This window comes from Papaver somniferum, unplaced genomic scaffold (assembly GCF_003573695.1).
Source record: "Papaver somniferum cultivar HN1 unplaced genomic scaffold, ASM357369v1 unplaced-scaffold_46, whole genome shotgun sequence".
Classification (NCBI taxonomy): domain Eukaryota; kingdom Viridiplantae; phylum Streptophyta; class Magnoliopsida; order Ranunculales; family Papaveraceae; genus Papaver; species Papaver somniferum.
The window spans coordinates 806,535-829,161 of record NW_020647193.1 but is presented as its reverse complement, the minus strand read 5'-3'; the positions used below and the strand labels follow the sequence as shown (position 1 = coordinate 829,161).

Genomic DNA, 22,627 nt, shown 5'->3' with positions numbered 1-22,627 from the left:
TCTCAATAGTTACGATAGAGTTGTGAACTATATTTTGGAAGTACCAAAAATGCTGGAAAATTGGCTAATTGCTTAGGATATTGAAGGTGTTGTTGTGCTTACTTATTTTCTTGCGGATTAATGACCTGGTCCCTCTATTTTGTAAGGTGGAGCTATTAAAAGAATTTGATGTTCAATAATGAACTTAGTGTCCCAGTTTTCATACTTTGTGAACTTTGAATAATTTTGGTCCGAATAGTAATTTGAATTTGAGCTCCATTTCAGATAACTTTGAATCAAACTTTAAGTTTAATTTTTTGACTTGATTTTATTTGAGTTCCATTTGACTTTCCTTTAATTTGAGTTCAGTTTGACTTGACTTTTATGCAGTCAGATTATTTCAGATTCAGCCATTCAGGCATAAATCTGAATCTATATTTTTTATATTATAATTTAAATCTATGACCCACCGACGGGGGACTGTAATTACTCTTAAAATCAGTCGTATTCTGAGACCCACGGCCAAGTGTCGTCCAAAACAAAGACGCTTTTTCAGCGACTCTTGCAGAGACCGTTAGAACTGGTCGTTTAACTCGTATGTATGACCTGTCCTGACAGTCGCGGAACTTCTATTTTTCACTAGTGTGTAAAAAGAAATGGACATGTAATTTTTAGTGGTCTTTTTACAGAGAATTCCAGAGAGAGAATTAGAGAAAGAAAGAGTGAATAGTCTAAGTGATATTTGTAATTCATCTAAGGGTAAGACCTTCAATAATAAAGAGTTTGTTTCTTCATAGTGGGTGTAGGTCTGCAAGACCGAAATACGTTATATGCTTGTGTTCATCTTTATTTTTAAGTTCTGTTCATCTTTACTTTCAAGTTTTATTCATCTTGTTTATCTTTGAATCTTGATTGGTAGTAGTTTTATATAGTCGAATTGTTTGCCAAAGTTACAAATGCAGTCTTACTTTTGAGTGAAGCTCCTTGATCAACTACTCTAATTAATCTTGTCAGTCAATGAGAGTGTTGGTTGGACTCGTGAGAGTTAGAGATTAACGGAAAGAAAATAATAAGTCTATAAAATGTCTGTAACCGAGCATTCTGCATATTCCGTTGATCAAGTAACCGCTTTTACATAATCTGATTGAATGGATAGATTTACAGTTTGCTAGGCATGAATTCATTCAATAACCATACTCAACTTACATCATTTTATCTTCTTCACTTCGTGTTCTTGTTTCTAATAATCAACATCGCTCAACCAAAACTGCGGCAACTGGCATGGATTTGGATGTTCCAAGGACACTTGCCATGTTATCGAAATCGACTTTCTTGACGTAGACAGTGAACTTTACCACACTTGATCTCCCCACACCACTTCGCCACAAATACTACTCTACAAGGTAATATCTCCTTCGCTTTCCAAAATAACCGTCGATGCCCATAGGAGTTGCTCTTGGTTTGGGAAATTTACCGTTTGGTCCTAAGCCCAAATAAATAGTTAATAGTAGAGTCCAACCGGAAATTAAACTTATTCTAGGGTCCATAAATGGTATTAATCCAACTAGTTCATTACTAGAACGGTATTAATCCCACTAGTTCATTACTAGAAAGAAGTACAATTTTAGCATCTAGTTGTTTTTTGGTTCCTATGTTGCATTTTCTTGTTTTTGCAGGTTTGGGGGGATAGTAGTCTTTTGCCATGTTTTTTTTTTCTCTGTTGAGATCTCCCCACTAAATTTACTTTGTGACAGATCAAAGTAACTTAAATTTATCGGTGGAAGAGGAAGAGGCCCGTTGCAGTTGTTGTTCGATAAATTTAAATTTATGATGTGTCGACGAGATTAGCAAAAAAACAAACGGAAAACAAAATGTGGTATTGACCCATGGAACCCAAAAACTTACTAGAAAATCACAAAAAAGTAAAAGTGAAGATCTGGCTTAATTTTATTCAGAGAATGACAAGAGGTACACACATAAAGCTAAACATAACGAAAGAAACTTATGATGCATGGATACTAATTGACCAAAATGAAGTACTATCTATCCAGGATTGGTTGCACGTGACCTGCATATAACTAATACTAGATGATCAATATAATATTTCAGTGATCTTATTCAAAAACCAAAAAACAACTAGATGTAAAAGATACACAAGAAATACAAAGAACACATTAAGCCCATATATAATCAATCACTCCTTACAACTTACAAGTACCCATAGCCCAAAACGGACCACTGTAAATGCACTGCAATGGGTGACAACAATACTGGAAGGTGAAGCCTCCACAACCCGACCCGATGGAATAACATTCCAGCGTCTTTCTTTCCAGCATGTTTCTAGCATCCGCAGAAATAAACAAGAGCGAGATGACCACAAGAACAACAAGCAAAAGACTCGTGTAGTTTTTGCTTTCCATGTCTAGCTCTTGAAAATTTAACCTTAATACTACTTTTTTTTTTTTTTGATGGATGAGATGATACAACTCTCTATATAAGTGGATGTCGACCTTATATAGTGTATATTTGGTGCTATCTTTTTTTCTTCCAGAATGGTCTTATCTCAATCGTACGACTCAAAACAGGATCGATTCCTATATTTGGAAAGTCAATGGGTGCATACCGTGCATTTATGACTTGACCCATTACCAGATCGATTCCAATTGATTCGATCAATCCAGAAAACAATTGTTATTTAGGTATTCTGATTTAGTTGGCTTCATGACCAGATGAAGGTGCATTCAGACCTCATATCCCAGATGAAGGAGCGAAGATTCGTGCGAAGTGGGCAAGAAAATTTTTTCTTAGTACAACTTCATTTATTTATCCCACTTGATGCAATTAAAGTTAATTAACAACTAAATTCAAAAGTTGATACTCCAAGTTGAGAAAATTCAAGTCAATTAATTTGGTTCAGGGAACCTAATTGCATGCCGTTAAACATGCGTGGCGCTAACCTACATAGGGAAGAACACCATAGGGAAGAACACCAATCAAGTAGCTAAGAATAATCAATGCAACGATTGATTGTGAAGATCAGTGCAATTATGAGCCAAGGAAACCATATATTAGTTTTCCATATCAAATTAGCAAGTGGAGTTGCAAGTTGAGCAAGGACGGATGGTGCAGTCTTTCTTGAAGACGCAGGAAGAAACACATTAACGCCCCTTAAGCGAGATAATTTAGGGACCTTAGGCTTCAGAATTGTGTTGTACTCAAGCTGAAAACCCCAAATACAAGAGATGAAGATAATTGAGTTTTTTCAATTAAAGAAATTAATGGAGTACTTTGGTGTAGTTAAAACGATTGTAACTAAGATATACTCAAGATAGATGTATGCTAATGCATGTACATTACGTTCTTATGTTTTTTATCCGTTATTGATCGATTTCCGAGTAGAACAAGAAGCAATTTGACATTATCCTTTTTTGAGTCATATACATCTTTCGAATTCAGATTTTACTTTGATTAATGAAATATATTGTTAATCGAACTCCCTACACATATGACGTACCCATTCAGTTGACCGAAATTCATGAATAACTTCTCTCAAATCTACCAATAGTTTCTCGCCAACGCATTAGATGTAAAATCCAAATTTATGTACAGCAAAATCCTGGGTGCACAATTACCCATCTTTTCTATCAGATAATTCATTTCCTAAACTATTATGCTTAAAATTATAAAATAAATAAATAAAACAACATTCACTGATACACTGAAGTGGTTTTTAAACTCAATCACTGAATGGAAACAGGTATATATATGTGCATCCTCGTTTTTATGGGGTGCAGAAAATTTGCACTCAACCTAGAATTGAGCCATATTCATATCTGCTTCTTATTTTCTTGTTTTTTAATGAGTTATTTCAAATCTAAAGAAAAAAAAATCTGAATTACTAGTTGATCGTTTAAGTAGTCAATGTCAACAGTCAGCTCTTGTCGAGTATTACTGACGAGAGTGACGAAGGTGGGAATAGGATGTGTTTCCTAGTCAGCTCTTAATCAACGCAGTCATCCCCATATTTCAGTACCTAAAGATTTTGAGCTTTGGTTCAAAAACAGTGGTTTGACAAGATTCAGGGCAAGAAAAGCGTAGTACACTTTGATAAGTGTGATAGATTTAAACGCCAACATTGAGCAAAAATCGCTAGTTGTATGAGTGAATTAGTGCGACGAGATGTTGGCCCCAGGTAGTTCAAATGGAAGGTGACGCCATAACTTAACCTTTGTGTCACCTTCTTTCAGTTCAACAGCCTGAGTCCAACTCCCGCCGTACCAAGTCACACATGTAACTAGCCATTTCTGTTCTATATAAACTTTTAAATGTAACCTGCTCATCAAAGTTTGCTATACCTTTCTTGTCGGCCGCTAGATGATAGGACACGGTTTTAAGGGAGAGTCCAAATTGTGTGGAACTCCAAAACGTGTTTCCTATCCTAGAAGATAATAGGTCGGTGGAGAGTTTGAGATGAACTCAAACTTGAGCAGTCATGGAGCTGGAACAGCCTAGCTTAGTCGGTGATAAGAGTTTTGATAACTCTTATTTGGTTTCTTATTCCTAAAGTCTAGAAACTTGTTAGCTAATAAGTTATGGAACCTTATTACACACCTATGTGTATATAAATAGCCTGGTAGAGAATCTAGAAAATACAAATAAAAAATTCTTCTTTTTCTTTTAGAGTTTATACGTTTTCTCCCATACGATAATATATAAATCTCTAATTTTCCCTGATGATTCAACCTCGTTAATTCTCGTCTTTTTTTTTTTCTAGTTTGTGTTCTTTACAATATTTAGAGTACCCATTGTGTAGCTGTGCAAATCACTTCCGCGGGATTTTAGCACAACAATTGGAATCAAGAGCTCAGGTTACGTTCTTGGAATTATGGGTATTCGTAATATTGCAGTGGGGGTGAAGTTGTTTGAGGTAATTCTGATCTCAAAATTTAGTTTTTTTTTATCTGTATTTGTTTGTTTGTGAACAATGGTTGATTCCGAAACTGAGGAACCGATAGAACCATCGTGCACAAGTAAAGATAAAGAAACAAAAGAAGAAATACTAGATTCTCATAGATCACAACTGAAGGTTGAAAAGTTCACCGGAACAAATAACTTTGGTTTATGGAGAACGTAATGGATGCTCTTGTTCATATTGACCTAGAAGAAGCTCTAGAAGATCGTCCAGCGGAGATGTCTGACAAGCAGTGGAATAAGATGAATAAATTATGTCTTGCTTCGATTCGAGGGTGTTTAGCAACGGAAGTAAGAGTTAATTACCAGCACGAGACTTCAATTAAGGATCTATGGGAAAAGTTAGAGAAGGAATACCTTGTGAAGAACGTGCCAAATATGATACATCTTAAGAGAAATTTGTATCGCTATAACATGAAGAAAGGTGCAACTCTGACAGAGCACCTAGATTCATATAATAAACTTCTTGATGAGTTGGTTAAGATTGACGAGACAATCGAGGACGAGGAACAAGCTTTGTGTCTGATAAACCCTCTTCCTAAAAGGTATGAAACCGTTATTAAGGCTTTAATGCACGGAAAGGATAAGATGACATACGCTGAGGTCACTACAACATTGAGTAGTGAGGAGTTCAGGAAGATGGACCGTGAAGACCTTTCAAGTGAAGCTAACAATGACTTGCTTCTTGCAAGAGGTCGTTCAATAGATAGTATAAATAAGACTGGTGATCGTGGAAAAGTGAAAGGCGTTCAAATTCAAGAGCGCGTCTGCAGAAGGATGATTGTGCATGGTCTCATGACTTTGTACGTTGGGATAAGGATTTTACCAAGCGTAAATATAGAGAAAGGGATAAAAACAAGACCGAGGTGAACATTGTTAAAGCAAGTGATGATTCATATGAAGCTTCATATTTTTTGCTGACTGTGATACCATCAACTTGTATCGTAACTGACGGAACGTGGGTATTAGATTCCGGTGCTACTGTCCTCATCAGGACTGGTTCTCAAGCTTTGAAGAGTTTGATGGAGAAGTGCGTATGAAGAATAATCACACCTGGAGGGTGATCGAGATTGGTAATGTTCGTATCAAGATGCATGATGGTATGGTTCGAGAGCTGAAGGAAGTAAAGCTTGTACCTCCCGTGAAGAAGAATCTGATTTCGCTCGGAACTTTGGTAGCTAACGGCTACAAGTTAGTTGCTGAAAATGACATTCTAAAGGTAATATCTGGATCGCTGATAATCATGAAGAGCACACGACATCACAACTTGTATTACTTAACTGGGATTACAGTAACATGAGATGTGGCTATTTCGGAACACATCGAGGCTGCAGCTATGGAGACCACGAAGTTATGGCATATGCGGCTTGCACATCCAGGTGATAAGTCGTTACATTCTTTAATTCGACAAAATTTGTTGAAAGATGCTATTACCTGCAAGTTAGAGTTTTGTGAACATTTTGTGAAAGGAAAGAAGACAAGAACAAGCTTTGGCACAAAAATCCACAACACTAGTGGAGTTCTTGATTATGTTCACTTAGATGTTTGGGGTTCCTCCAAGAATGCATCATAGGGAGGGAAACATTGGTTTATGTCATTTATTGATGATTATTCTAGGTGTGTATGGGTGTACACCATGAGGCATAAGGATAAAGTCCTAGAAATCTTTGTGAGGAGGAAAAAGGCAATTGAGACTCAGACTGACAGAATGATAAAGGTACTACGTTCAGACAATGGTGGAGAGTACAAAAGTGATTCATTCTTGCAAGTATGTTAGAATGAGGGAATACAGAGGTACTTCACAGTAAAGAAGACACTGCAAAAAAATGAGGTAGCTGAATGCCTGAATTGTACTTTGCTGGAAAAGGTACGATGTATGTTATCTAATACTGGATTAGGTAAAGCGTTTTGGGATGAGGAATTTACATATGCATGATTCCTCTTTAATAGGTTTCCATCAGTTGCGTTAGAAGGTAAAATTCCAATGGAGAAGTGGTATGGTAAACCATCTTATGACTATGACTCAATTCATATCTTTGGTTTCCCTGTTTGATATCATGTTAGTGAAAACAAGATTGATAGCCGTGCTGTTAAAGGAATTGTTATGGGTGTGAAGAAAGGAGTCAAATGGTTCAAAATTTGGAATCCAGTAGAGAAGAATATAGTCATGACTAGAGACGTTACATTTGATGAAGCGTCTATGGTGAAGTCTTGGGGTTCTCGGCAGGTGGAGAACAAAAGCACCAATACCAGTGATCCTTTGCAGAAGGTGGAGGTTGATGCAACTCTAACATTTTCATCTAAGTCTATATATATTAAGACTACTTCCGAAGGCGTGGCGCCTACAAGTGAGGTAACTACTGAAGTTCTAAATGATAGTGACGATGTTAATGAAGAGGAACAAGAAGTATTAGATGATATAGAAGCTACAGTCACCGAGACCATAACAACCAGCAAACCAAGAAGGTAAACCTGGAAACCTGGTTGGATGGATGATTTTGTAACTTATGCATTACTAGGTGTTTAAGAAGGCTTTCCTAATACCTATTTTCAAGATATACACAAGGTAGAACGTCAAGAATGGGAAGATGCTATGCAAGATTAGCTGTAGTCTCTTTACAAGAATGGCACATGGGTTCTTATGAAGCTTCTGAATGGTAAGAAGGCTATTGGGTGCAAATGGGTATATGCTAAGAAAGAAGGATCTCAGGTGAAACAAGTATGCTACAAGGCAAGGTTAGTTTTTAAAGGTTATGCTCAAAGAGGACGGATTAACTACAATGAGTTCTCTCAAGTTGTCAAACACTCATCAATCCGAATTTTTTTGTCCTTGGTAGCACAATATGATTTTGATCTAGTTCAACTAGATGTCAAGAATACGTTCTTACATGATGATTTATAAGACGAGATCTATATGACTCAGCCGAGTGGGTTCAAAGTTGCTGGAAAAGAAGATTGTTTATGTAAGATGAAAAAAATCGTTGTATACGCTGAAACAGTATCCAAGACAGTGGTACAAGCGATTTGATCAGTTTACGATTGGTCGTACATACAAAACAAGTCACTATTACCATTGTTTATATTTCAAGAATCTACGTGATGGGTCTTTCATATATTTTCTCTTTTATGTCGATGATATGATGATAACATTGAATAACAAGAAAGAGATTGAGAATTTGAAGAACAAATTGTCAGCTGAATTCGAGATGAAAGATATGGGAGGAGCTAAGAAGATTCTTGGAATGAATATTCAAAGTGACAGAGAGAAGGGTAAAGTTTGTTTGTCTCAAAATGCATACTTGAAGATAGTTTTACAGAAATTTGGTGTCTGCAAAGGAACTCAATCTATAAGTACTCTCCTTGGTCCTCATTTTAAGTTGAGTTCTTATATGTCTCCTACTACTAAAGAAGAGCGTAAGTATATGGCCCAAGTCCCATATGATAGTGATGTTGGTAGCTCGATGTATACGATGGTATGTACGAGGCCAGAAATTTCACATGCATTAAGTATGATCAGTCGTTATATGCATAATCCTGGTAAAGAACATTGGAAAGATGTGAAGTGGATTTTGAGGTACCTTTATGGTACTATTGATGTTGGCTTGGAGTTTGTGAAGGAAGATGTGAACAATCAGCTATCTCTTGGTTTTGTATATTTTGACTATGCTGGTGATTTGGACAAAAGACGTTCAACTACAGGGTATGTATTTACCTTGGTTGGAGCACCAGTTTGTTGGAGATCAATCTTGCAGTCTACTATGGCGCTCTCAACTACTGAAGCGGAGTATATGGCAGTGACATGCATTTAAGGATGCTATATGGTTACATAGTTTTCCAGATGACTTGGGTGTTGTGCAGAAACAGCTGCCTGTACATTGCGATAGTCTTAGTGAAATTTAGTTGGCTAAGAATCAAGTGCATCATGCCATAACCAAACATATATATGTTGGATTTGACTTTGTTAGAGAAATTTTGGAAGAAGACGACATTATACATGTGAAGATCGATACCAAAGAAAATCCAGTTGATATGTTATCGAAAAGAGTATTTGGGGTCAAGTTTCTTCATTGCTCGAAATTGATCCACATTCTTCTGGTTTGGTGAGACCCTTTGGGGTAGAGGTTCTTAGGAACCTAGTGGAGGACTTCTAGGAAGGCCATTAAATGAACTACGGTTGGTTGAATCCTTGTGAAGGATACGTAGGAATCCTTTGGTGATCGTCGTTGGAAGACGAAGGTGAATTTTTTATTGATCATATCATGCATGAATGCATGATCCGAGGTGGAGAATCGCTGGTCGCTAGATGATAGGACACGGTTTTAAGGGAGAGTCCAAATTGTGTGGAACTCCAAAACCTGTATCCTATCCTAGAAGATACATAGGTCGGTGGTGAATTTGAGATGAACTCAAACTTTAGCAGACGGTGGAGTTGAACATCCTATCCTAGTTAGTGATAAGAGGTTTGATAACTCTTATTTGGTTTCTTATTCCTAAAATCTAGAAACTTGTTAGCTAAGTTATGGAACCCTTTTCCATACCTATGAGTATATAAATATCCTAGTAGAGAACCTGGAAAATACACGTCAAAAATAATTCTTTCTCTTTTAGGGTTTATATGTTTTCTCCCATATGATAATATATACATCTTTTTCCCGAGTATTCAACCTCGTTAATTATCGTCTCTTTTTTTCCTAGTTTGTGTTCTTTCCAATATTTAGAGTACCATTGTGTAGCTGTGAAAATCGCTTCCGCAGGGTTTTAGCGCAACATTTCTTTCCATTAGAATCTTCAAAATATCTATACAGTTGTACCAATCTTGTCATACAATGGACCCTTGTGTTTTTTGACTTAATTATCTTCCCTATTTCTTTTTGTGGATCGTTTGTATCTTGTTCTTTGTTTTCTCAGGATATCTGAAAATGAAAATACCAAAAAAGATATAAAAAAAATTTGATCGAAAAAGAAGATTTTATTAAGACCAAAAGGGGAGTACAAAAGAAATATACCCATCCAAAAGGGAGGAAAGAAATAGAAAAAAGAAAAAGAGATACAGAATACATATCCCTAAAAAACTCTAAAACTAAGAAGGTTCGAAGTAAACACTAAACCAATTCTCAACAACGGTTTTAAAAGAGACGTCTTCAAAATCCTTGAAGCTTGGAGCCCAGTGAAACAAATTTTATCATGCTGAGTGGTATCCAAAGAAAAAAAATAAAATAAAAAAATAAACACTTGTGTATTTAATTTTATATTATTTAATGAAAAACAAACAGTAGGGGACAAATACAAGATCTTCAAACGTTACCTAGTGGTTCTACAGGATCATTTCTTCTACTGGGTTCATCAAAATGGCTACTAGAACTAGAGTCCTCTCTATCGTTTTTTCTTGAACCTCAACCTCTTCAGCCTCATAGTCTCACTCAACCTCTCCACCACCTACCTCATCATCATTGTAACAAAACAAAATAAAATGTTACATCATCCTCTCCAATCAAATTTTCAGGGGGATCATTAACATTCGCATTCATCTGTTCAGGTTTGATGTCGTCTCTATGGAGTTCAATTTGTTCAATGTCATCGTTTTCTTCCAGCAATATGCGTCTTTCAATCATGAGAGAAAACAAATGGCATCACTACTATCAGTTTCTTTGTCGTGGAAGTTTTATTTTTCTAGTATCTGTTAGATATCTTCACATACATTATATTTGCGGTTATTGTTTTTTTCCTTGAAGGATCAAACTCAAGACAAGCGAATGTAAAGGATAATGACTCAATGGTATCCCGCTTGAAAGGATCATGGCTTAGATCAATGATGAAAAATGGTCTTGAATTATCAAACGTTAGGAGACCCAGTTTTGCATCAATAGAAGCAAGATAAGTAACAAATCTGGGGTTATAGTCAGGGCATTTGCTCTTTTAGAATACCAATCATGACCAAAATTTCAGTAAGAGCAAAAGCCTTCCCTATAACCTCACATATAGTATGCTTGCATCTATTGGCGCACACAGGGTCGTCTACCGCCTCACAAATTTCATAACCAGTTTTCCATCTCTCAAAGACACAAGTTCAATGGAATGACATTCCCACTTTTTGATAACAAATACAATAACCACAAAGTGAACAAAAAGGTGTCATATATCCGAACAAATTATTTTCTAAACATATTTTTGGCAAAGGTCTTGTAATCCTCACAAGAATCCCAATAACAAAAAAAAAAACCGTTCTGAGGTTAGATATACATATTTTTGAGTTAAACCAAAAAGCATAATATTGGGTTCTTCTATTAACATGAACCCCATACTCCTATAGAAAGGTTCATTTGAAGAAAACAACCATAGAAAAAGTTCCTCGAGATCGCTATATCTTAATTACTTTGCCTTTTGATAATATTTGTATTGGTGAACCAGTAGTAAAACACCAAGGTGACCAAATTTGGAGTACAAAAACTTCATTCAAATGTTGGGATCCATTTAAACTCCATATTAAACAAATATGATAAAAAAACCCAAATTTTTAAAAATTGATACAAAAACCCCGAACAAAATTGGTTTCATCAAATTCTATAATGAAACCAAATTTGGTTTCATCTTATTTTTTCCTATTTTTTATCATGAAACCAAAGATTTTAATGTTGAAACAGTAAGTTTATGATGAAATCAAATTTTGGTGGTACTGTTTCTGGTTAGTGCTGGTGTTGGTTGGTGTTGGTGCTTTTTATGGTGATAGTATTTGTTGGTGGATATGGTGTTGGTTGCTAGTGGTTGTAGTTAGTGGTGGGAATGATAGTTATGAATTTGATGGTGATGGTGGTGATGGTTGGAGATGGTGCTCGTATATATTTATGGTGGATATGGTGGTGGTGGTTTGTGATGGTGGTGGATATCGAAAACTCCAAATATTCATATTATTTGGGGTTTTTGTGTTACTTTTTTTTATTGGGTTATTTGTGGATGGATAGTGACACCTTTGGGGTTATAATTCACGGTCCGTCCGCTTATTGATATATTATATTTTCCTAATTTTCAAGATATACTTTCTTTATATTACATGGGATAACCATAAAATACCTAATAACATGGGCAATTTTATTACAACAATAAAATCATGCTTCATAATTTCCAAAGAATTTATGGGATAGGTATGTATGAATTTTGGTTTACATATTTCCGAAAATGGTAGGTTAACAGTGGGATAAGAAAATGAAAGGGAGATTGCTTATGCTAATAAAAATGTGTTTAATATATAATATAATATGAAGGAATTCGTCCATTGTTGATCACTAATAATAGTGGAATTTATAGTGCAGAGTCAGAAAGGGATGATGACCAAACGCTATTGATCAAACTATCCAAAAAATCCACCCACAACAAATTCCTATATGATTTCTGGTAGAATAGGGAAGGATTAACTACAAGCAAGATACACAGGGGTTTTCTTTGTATTATCAAGGAAATCTTCTTTAATTTTAATGAAAGATGTAGGAATAGTAAGGCCTATTGTTTAGTTTCTTTTATTGCCCTTCATAAGCATAAAGCATAAAATATACAATCCAGGTAGATCAATACCTACCCCACCATCTTTCCAAAATAAGGTTTTTACTTTTGGTTTCCTCTAGAGGTATCATGGAGCTCAAAATGCTCTCTTTGAAGCTGAAAATTATCACTAACGTTTACATGGACACTTGTGCGATTGTTGAATTTAATTAAAAGTATAGTATATAAAAAATGAAAATCCTTAAATAACAAATCCCCATAAACATAAAAAAATAAAAATCCAGCTTCATATACAAGCTAACACAAAAAATAAATATTGTTGAAGGTTAAACCAAGATATGGTAAAATAGTTCATGGAAGCAACTAGTAGAAGTTGATGTTAAATATGTGGAAGAAACTTTGTGAAGTTGATGCATTATTCTGGAAGAAACTAGAATAAGTTGATTCTAGTGTTTAGCGTGCATGGGAAGAAGACTTGAGAAACAAGTTTACCAGTTATAGTATTTGAATACGTATAGGTTTTGTGAATATTCTAAAAGAGTTTATTGTTTTAGAGTTTGATTTTTTAGGAAAGTCTATTGCTTGAGAGTCAAGTTTGTTATCAGTATATATAGTTTATTGAGTCGTGAGAATTAGTTTGAGTAATTGTGCATTCTTTAAGTCTTTGATATCATATTTTTTATATCTGGTATCAGAGCACTGGTATCGGATTCTAGGGATGTGGGTATGAGCAGTTGAATAAGAAGATGGTGACAAGTTTAAGTTCAATTAAGGTGTCGGTGTTTGAAGGTAAAAACTTTGAACATTGTAGGTTATATATGGAGAAAATATTCACATATAAAGAGGTATGTGATATTGTCAATACAGATTACGTAGAACCAGCAGAAGGAGATGCAATTACAGTAGCTCAGCAAGCTATTTTAACAGAAACACAGGAAGAAGAACTCTAAAGCAACTTATATTCTTCATCAGGGTATTCATGAATATATCATGGATAGAGTTATTTATATCAAAGAATCTAAGAGAGCATGGGATTGTTTAATAAACTATTACAAAGGTTCTGACAAGGTCAAGAAGGTGAGATTACAAACCTTCAAATATAAATATGAACTTTTATAGATAGAATCATCAGAGACAATTTCAGAATTCTTGTCAAAGACATTAAATCTTGTCAATGAGATGAAAGTTAGTGGTAACACCATATAAAAGACTCAGCGATTGTAGAAAAGATCTTAAGAAGCTTACCTGAGAAGTTTGAATCAAAAGTTACTTCCATAGAAGAATGCAATACAGCTGCAACTATGACTCTTGATCAATTTTTAGGTTATTTACAAGCTTATGAACAAAGACTACTTGAAAAACAGCTGCTGCAAAATCAGTTGAAGAAGCACTACAGAGTCAAGTAAGATGGACTAACAACCAAGGAAGTTCCAACACAGGTGGAAGACCTAATAATGGACGTTATCAAAGATGATATAATGTTGGAGGAAGATCTAATAATGGAGGTTATCAGGGTAAAAGACCAGTAGATAGAACAAAAGTTCAGTTTTACAATTGTGCAGATTTTGGACACTTTGCTAATGAGTGTTCAAAACCTAGAAAGACATCTGCTAATAACTATAAATCAAATTTTAAATCAAACATATATAACAGAAACTCAAGAAGAAGAAGAAGAAGATGTGAAAGATGAAAATATGTTACTAGCCTGTCATACAGCGGAAGAACTACCTCATCAGAAGTGGTATTTAGATACAGGTTGTAGCAACCATATGTATGGGAGAAAGTATTTATTTGATAACCTTGATGAATTTGTACATTCAACTGTTAAGTTTGGTAATAATTATACCATTCCAGTTATGGGAAAAGGAATAATTGGAATTTTTCTTAAGAATGGTTCAAGACATACATCATGGATGTATTCTATGTACGAGGTCTACATCATAATTTGCTGAGTATGGGACATCTATCAGAAATAGGTTAGTCTATGAACATATTAAATGGAGTGTGTTTAATAATAGACAGAAATCGAAGACTTATTGCAAGAGTACGGATGACTAAGAACATATTGTTTCGTTTGAATATCCAATATCAAAGTGCAAGTTGTTATAATACTCATGAAAATAATGATAGTTGGTTATGGCACAAAAGAAAGGGTCATGTAAAATTTAATAGTTTACAAGATTTATCAAAGAAGAAGATGGTGTCAGTTTACCTAGTATTGAGTTACCTAATTCAAGGTATGAGAATTGTATTTTTAGAAAGCAACACAGAGATCTATTCGCAGTGAATAAAGCTAGAAAAGCTGAACAACAATTGTAGATAGTGCATAGTGACTTATGTGGTCCTATTGAAGTGACTGCACATGGAGGTAATAATTATTTCATAACTCTGATCGATGATTTTAGTAGAAAAGCATGGGTATATTTACTTAGATAGAAGAGTGATGCTTTTCAATATTTTAGAAGTTTTAAAGCATATGTTGAAAATCAGATTGGTAAGAATATTAAAATTCTAAGACATGATTGGGTAATTGATTATACTGTTGTTGATAGCTTTATAAAAAAATCTCCCATGAATGATCAAAAGTGGTAGTTCATACGTGTTAAAGATGGTGATTCTATTAACGTCATCAAAAATTGAAAATAGTATTTTTTATTAAGAAGGATATGAAGGAAACTGAAAAAATTCATATAAATCCAAAGTACCGATAGACGCATTTATGTGTCTATTTTGATTTCAGTCAGGTGTATTGTTAGTCCTCGAATTTGTATTTATTTGTTTATTTATGCATTTGTAGGTGTTTTCGAAAAAATAAGCTCTTGCCCCAAAATTGGCTCGAAAAGTGATATTTTCACCTCCGAGAGAAAGTACTAAAGGCAGCCAGCATTTGGATAAGGGCACCCCAAGGATTCGATAATGGCACCCATGGGCATGTGATAAAGGCATCCGACTATTCAATAAGGGGCACTTTCTTCTTCCTCTTTTAAAATTTGGTTTTGGCGAGAAATATGTGTGGTCAACTGAGTATTTTTCGAAATCAAATCTGGACGGGATTTCATCAGAGCCAAGCGTCAAATTCTGTTGAGCTGGACTTTAATGGGCTAAACAGGGTTGCTATAGGTGATTAATTCACTTAACTTGGGCTAGATCGACGATTAGAAATAAAACAGAGGATGGAATTATTTTCCTTTATTCTCTTGTGTGATTCTGGGAAGATTTTGTTGGGATTTAATCACGGATTTGAGTTAGATATCAACCTGTTTGGACATAATAGGGATGATAATCGTGCCGCAATTGAGAAAAATAGGGTCGATCACGTGGTTTTAAACTATACAGGGAAAGAAAATAATACGAAGTTATTATAAGGTTTTTTATACGTGTTTGGATCAGCTCATCTCAAGAATCAGAAGTAAAAAGCTAAATCAGGGAATTATTTCCCATGACCTGCAAAATATAGAAAGAGGATCAAAGCGAGTGATTAAAGAGATTTCAGACGCCTGTGAAGTATAAAATATATGCTCGAACATCATAGAAGGGTGGGAGAGATTTGGAAGATGACCAGTGAGTGAGAATCAAGAGTTGCAAACATTTTTCTACTGGTGTATGCTGTAAAGAAGATGAAGAACAAACTGCTGCCAAAGAATGTATTCATAAACCGTGGTCTTTTCTCGGTTTTTCAACAATTTATAAGCATTGCAAATACCCGATTTTCATCATTTTTTTCTATTTCATCTTTGTAAACAATTCTTGAGCATGAATCAATATTGTGAGCAAGTTTACACAATGATAAGCTAAACCCAGTCTCTGGGGCGACGGAGGAAGCCATTCTTTCAGTAATTATATGATAAAATTTATTTAAATTAGTTTATGCAGTTCTTTTATGAGTATTTGCACTAAGTTATGATTGAATGAGTTTTATTTATTAGTTGTGTTCTCTCTTGATGATGTATGCTTAGTCCAGAGATCTTGCTGCATCATGCTTGGATTAACAATTAATGTTTTGAAGATGAAATATAGACAATAAATTCGAATCAGAATTCGTTTTGTTTGATCTTTAATGTCTTGAATTGCATGATTAAAAAATTAAAATGAATCCCTTAAATATTGTTTGATGGTGAAATCCTAAGCCTTGGTACTCTCAATCACTTTGATATTATCTTTGTTTATTTTTCTTTATTTTAGAATTTAAAATTAAATCTAGAACCAAATCTCCACAAGTCTTGAACGAACCATATTACTTACCCCTATAAAAAAATTCTATCAGTTTTTGGCGCCGCCACATGGACTTGTCTTTAGGTTAGAGTTTTTAGATTAAATTTATAGGTTTTGTTTTTGTAGTTTTTTGATTTTCTTTGATTTTATTTTTTTCTATTTTACGTTTTTGGATATTTCTCTTTTCTCTTCAAATTTTGTAATTTGGAGCGAAAGAAAAAAAATGTTGCCAAAGCTTTTGGTGATCGATTAAAGAATTTGGAGTAAAAAAGATAAAGCGAAAAGAACGAAAAATAAGACAAAGAATTTTTATCATTTATTATTTTAGTTTTTATTTTTTTTTTAGAAATTGTTTTAGGAATCTTCTATTTTTGTAATTTATCTTTTTATTTTGCACTTTATTTTTTTGGACATTGGACTTTGGACATCTGGACATTTTTTTTCAAACCCTAATTAAATATTAAACTTCACAGGGAAGGCCGACAATTACGATATTGCCTCAGCCCCTCGGGTTCGTACACTTACAAGGAGTTGGTGGCCCGAGTCGACTTCAGCGGTTCATCCTCCATCTGGAACGGGAGGTAAGTTTTTCTAAACACCCGCGAAGCTCCTGTCAACGGGTGTACTGTCTTCCTTTGTATGCATATATGTTGAGGAACTGAACACGGATTTAATTTTCTAGTAAAGGGAAAGGCCTGGCCATACAAGATAAGGGTTCAAATTTCATCACCGTTCTCTTCTTGACCAACTTAGGAAAACAATACCAAACGCAAACCCAAGCTTAAAATTTTAAATAGAACGAGACCGATAGGGTAACGAGCTTAATAGGAAAGTCGTTCGAAAAATATTGGTTGCTCTATTAAGCATACTTCGAATTTCATGATGGTCACTTTAAGTTGAGCGTGTCTCCTTGTAACCCGAGGAAATGTTTGCCGGTGAGGCATGTGTATCAAATCTCCACTGAGCTTCCCTTGTCTCTATTTAAGTTACTTTAACTCAGATTGATTCCAATGAGGTTTTCTCAAATTGTAACGAATTACCTTTCGAAAGAATAAAAGTTGGTCTAGAAACAATCTAAGCGAATCCATCATGCTTGCTGTATGCTAGTAATATTTAGGTTTGTTTTGGTGGAGTCATCCTGCTGTGTGTTTGCTTAGAACATCCCTTCCTTTTTGGGATTTTTTTCCCTAGTGTATGCCCGAGGTAATTAGAGAACGAGTTTGGAAAAGAGACACTCTAGGTCGTTTGATTAGTGGAAAACCTAGTAGTTTTCCTTGTGAAGGAGGGGAGATCGGAGACTCTTCTTTTGAGAGCCCTGTTTTCGAAAATTTCAGCTTTGAAAACTTGACACTTAGTTAAGAAAGTACTCCTAGTCCTTTGGTAGTGCCATAAATGGAAACTTTGAAAGCCTTGTTGAACCCAACTAGGACCTCTCGTCCATCATGTATCAAGTTAGCTGACACCAAGGAAAATTATGAATTGAAACCTGGGACCATACAGATGCTCCAAGTCTTTTTATGGAAATAAAATGAAAAACCTTATTTTCATGTTAGGGAATTCGAAGAAAATTGTAGTACCCTACAAATTAAAAACCTAGATGATGATGCTTTGAAACTTAGGTTATTCCCTTTTTTCGTATGACATAAAGCCAAATATTGGCTAAATAGTTTGCCATGTGAATGAATTGAAACCTATGACCAAATTATATCTTCCTTTTTTACAGAAGTTTTTCCCTAGGCATAAAAAATCGTCTATCAGGACGCAGATCTGTAATTTTGCTCAACAAGAGGGAGAATCTCTATATAGGTATTTGGAAAGGTTCAATGAATTTTTATCTCAATGTCCTCACCATGGTTTAGATAAGGTTAGGCTAGTTCAGATCCTTTATGAGGGTTTAGATTATTCGAAAACTACAATGGTTGAGTCTTTGTGTACTAGTGGGTTTGAAAAAAAAAATTGTCGATCAGACGATTAAGTTTTTGAATGAAATTGCCGATAAGACCCAACAATGGGAAAATAGTAGGGAACCCCAGAAAAAAAATCTTCTAAATAGAGGGAATGTCAATAGGGTAGAAGGATCTTTTGAATCAAATGCTAAAATAACAGCCATAGATAAGAGGTTAGAATTTTTAGAACTGAGTCAAACCAATGGTAGAGTAGATCCTTTTTGGGAAGGCCAAAAATTTGAAGAGCAAGACAATGCTATTTATAATAATAGATTTGATAATTATCAGAAGTTTGACCCTTATTCAGAGACCTATAACCCTGGTTGGAGAAACCATCCAAATATTTCTTGGTCTAAGGGCCAGAGTAAAGGTCAGTCTAGTAACTCTCAGGTTTTGGCTATACTAAAAATCCTTAAGGTCCAACACAGTTTCAGATCCCTTCAGATAAGAAAATCATGAGTTTAGAAGATTTTATTGCCTTTTTAACTAGGAACACTATAGAATTCATCAACCGGTTGCACAAGTTTTATATGAAAATAAAAAGATGGTACACGCTAACGCTCAGGCTATTTATGAGTTGAAAAACCAGGTTAGTCAGATAAATGAAACTTTGAGAGAAAAAAAGAATTTTCCTAGTCAACAACAACCCAATCCTATAGGAGTTCATCAAATATATTTAGCTGGTGAGAAATCATCAAACCATGTGAACTCTATAACAACCCTTAAGAGCAGTAAAACGATAGATAATAAGGTAGCCATGCCTAGTGGACATATTGTAGTTCCACCTTCTACTTCCCAAGAGGATGAGCCCGTAGATGAGGAAAATGAAACAATCTCTAAGGAGTCCCAAGAAATTCCTGATATGAATACCTTTGTGCCTAGATCCCAAAATCCACATTTGTTAGACCCAACAAAGAAGGAGTCGACTTTCAACGAGATAATAGAAACACTTAACCAGGTGAACATCAACATTCTGTTATTATAAGAAATTAGGAAAATGCCTTCTTATGCCAAGTTCCTTAAAGATATTTTTAAAATAAAATGTAAGCTTAATGTCCATAAGAAAGCCTTTGTAGTTGTTCAAGTAAATTTAATTCCTCTGAACCCAACACCGCCTAAGTATAAGGACCCTGGATGCCACACCATATCTTGTGTGATTGGTAATCATGAAGTTAATAAGGCATTGCTTGACTTAGGATCTTTTGTTAACTTACTACCATACCATGTGTATACCCAGCTAGGCCTTGGTAAGTTGAAACCGACCAAAATGATACTTCAATTAGCTGATGGGTCTGTCAAAGTGCCTCATGGTGTCATAGAAGATGTTCTTATTTAGGTTGATTGGTTAATATACCCAGTGGATTTTTTGGGTCTACATACCCATCCTGTTCAGGACCTAAGTGCTCCAATCCCGGTGATTTTAGGTTGCCCATTCTTAGCTACATCTAATGTTGTCATCAATTGTAGAACCAGACTTATGAACATATCTTTTGGTAATATGACTAATGAGATAAATGTCTTTAATTTTATTAAGTATTCTGAAATAGATGATTTAGAAGTGGTGAACATGATTATCACTTTAGTTCCTAATCTGTTAGCTTGTAATGTGTCTGACAATCCATTGTTTGATGAACCCTTTAGTGATTCAGAGGAGATAAGAAGGACGAACACCTTAGTTTATGAGCCTATGCTAGAGATTTTCTTTGATAATACATTATGCGATGATGTTGATTCAAATGACCAGTCCCTAAAAGAAGTTAGTCATTTTGTTGAATTTATGGTCCCTAGAATCCATACCATAGATTTTAGTCTTTTTGAGGATAGTGTTCACTCTAAGTTTGGGGATAATGATGATTATGGTGATCATAAAATATCCCTAAATTAAGTACCTAACTTGGGACCCGAGTTTTGTGCCTCTAAGGTATCACTTGAGTTTCTTCAAACTTTGCTACCCGATCCTCCAGATACTTTCCATGAGGAAATCCAATTATTTGCGACCTGTCATTCGGCCGAACCTATTTTTCCAAAAACTCATATAGAGCCTACAGAGACACCCCAGATAAATCTAGTTGTCTTGAGAGAAACACTAGATAATTTTGTGTTTCGTTTGTTCATTTTTCTAATCCAAGATGGTAGTTTTATATTTGTGTCAGCTCTATTTTGTTTCAAGGACCCGCAACTATTTCGACTATTGGTATATGACTTTGGAAGGTGACAATACTTTTTATGGTATTTGATATCTATATCAAGACTTTAAACTTAGCACTCCTTGGGAGGTAACCCTTATACATGTGACACAGTAATATTCTTCCTTTTTCCTTTCCTTCAAGTGGTAACATTTTGTCCTTGTTCATGCTTTTAATTTAATCTTTAGAATATTGAGGTTAATGTTAGATTTAAGTTTGGGGGTACGGGAGAAACTTTTAGTTGCATTACAAACTCCAGAACCTAGAAATTTGTGTCAATTAAGGATAACACTAACCGCTCTAAGTGGATGGAATCATCTTGGTTGTAGGTGTTAAGGAACCCATAAAACAATCTTGGATGGAAACATCTTGGTTGTAGAGTCTATTCATAAAAGCACAAAGCTCAGGTGTTAGAAATAACATGGTAGTTTCGCCATATCTCGTTGAGTCATTTTCACCTTTTGTTTTTATTTTATTTTTTGAAAATATGTTTCTCTAAGTGATTCGGGGGGCACAGGCATTGAATTGTTACCACTGCTAGGGTAAAATAGAGTGATTGAGATACCGTAAAAAAAAAAGTGAAAACAGAAAAATGAAAAATGAAAAAAGTTAGACCAGAGCATCAGACCAACCAGAATAAATTCAATAAAATCGATCACTGGTTCCCTTGTATATGTCAGCTGAGTTGATCTAGAGTTAGGTCTATAAACCACTGGTTCCCTTGTATATGCCAGTTGTGTTGATATTAGTCAGACCAGTATCTCAGTCCATTAGGATAGGTTCGTCTTAGCAGTGGCCGTCAGACAGATATGGGAAACATCTTTCACCATAGTCAATATCAAAATCCATCTATGTTTTTCTTTATCCATCTTATTAATCAGTTCATGTGATTTGCTTGACTCCGGATACTGATGTCCGTAGCGCGACTATCTTAGTAGAGCTCTATCACTTATATATGAATTTTAGTATGCTTGAGTGCAAACTAGTGTAGATCAATTGGAATTCGCATCAGGGTACTTCCTTTTGTAGTCAATGAAATTATGCCAACCATGGAGATTCTTTAGTGCTATACTAAGGTTCTGCATAGATAGCTAGGGTTTGGAATAAAAGGTTTTGTGGGTATACCTCTTGTAAACCCTCCCGAGACTATAACTCGGCCACTAGGGCCACCTAAGGGTTCAAAGGTTTGGGTCACGCGCTAAGTGCAATCACGTTGTCTACGAAAGTGAGTTAGGATTTTATTTTGTGGATTTGATTTGCTCGAGACTAGCAAATAATAAGTTTGGGGGTATTTGATAGACACATTTATGTGTCTATTTTGATCTCAGTTACGTGTATTTTTAGTGCTCGATTTTGTATTTATTTGGTGATTTATGCATTTGTAGGTGTTTTCAAAGAAATAAGCTCTTGCGGCGAAATTAGATCGAAAAGTGATATTTTCACCCCGAGAGAAAGTACTAAAGGCACCCAACATTGGATTAGAGCACCCCAAAGATTTGATAAAGGCATCCGATTATTGTATAAGGGGCACCTTCTTCTTCCTCTTCTAAAATTTGGTTTTGGCGGGAAATATGTGTGGTCAACTGAGTATTTTTCGAAATCAAACCTGGACCTGATTTCATCAGACTCAAGCGTCAAATTTTGTTGGGATGGACTTTAATGGGCTAAACAGGGTTCATATAGGTGATCGATTCACTTAACTTGGGTTAGATCGACGATTGGAAGTAAAACAGAGGATGGAATTATTCTCCTTTATTCTCTTGTATTATTATGGGAAGATTTTGTGGGGATTTATTCACGGATTCGAGTTAGAGATCAACCTGTTTGGACATAACAGGG

At 35.3% G+C, this 22,627-nt stretch overlaps 1 pseudogene; it reads right to left on the bottom strand.

Moving 5' to 3' along the window:
- Window positions 1-18,413: 18,413 nt before the first annotated feature.
- On the bottom strand, window positions 18,414-18,513 carry LOC113342715 (annotated as a pseudogene).
- Window positions 18,514-22,627: the final 4,114 nt, after the last annotated feature.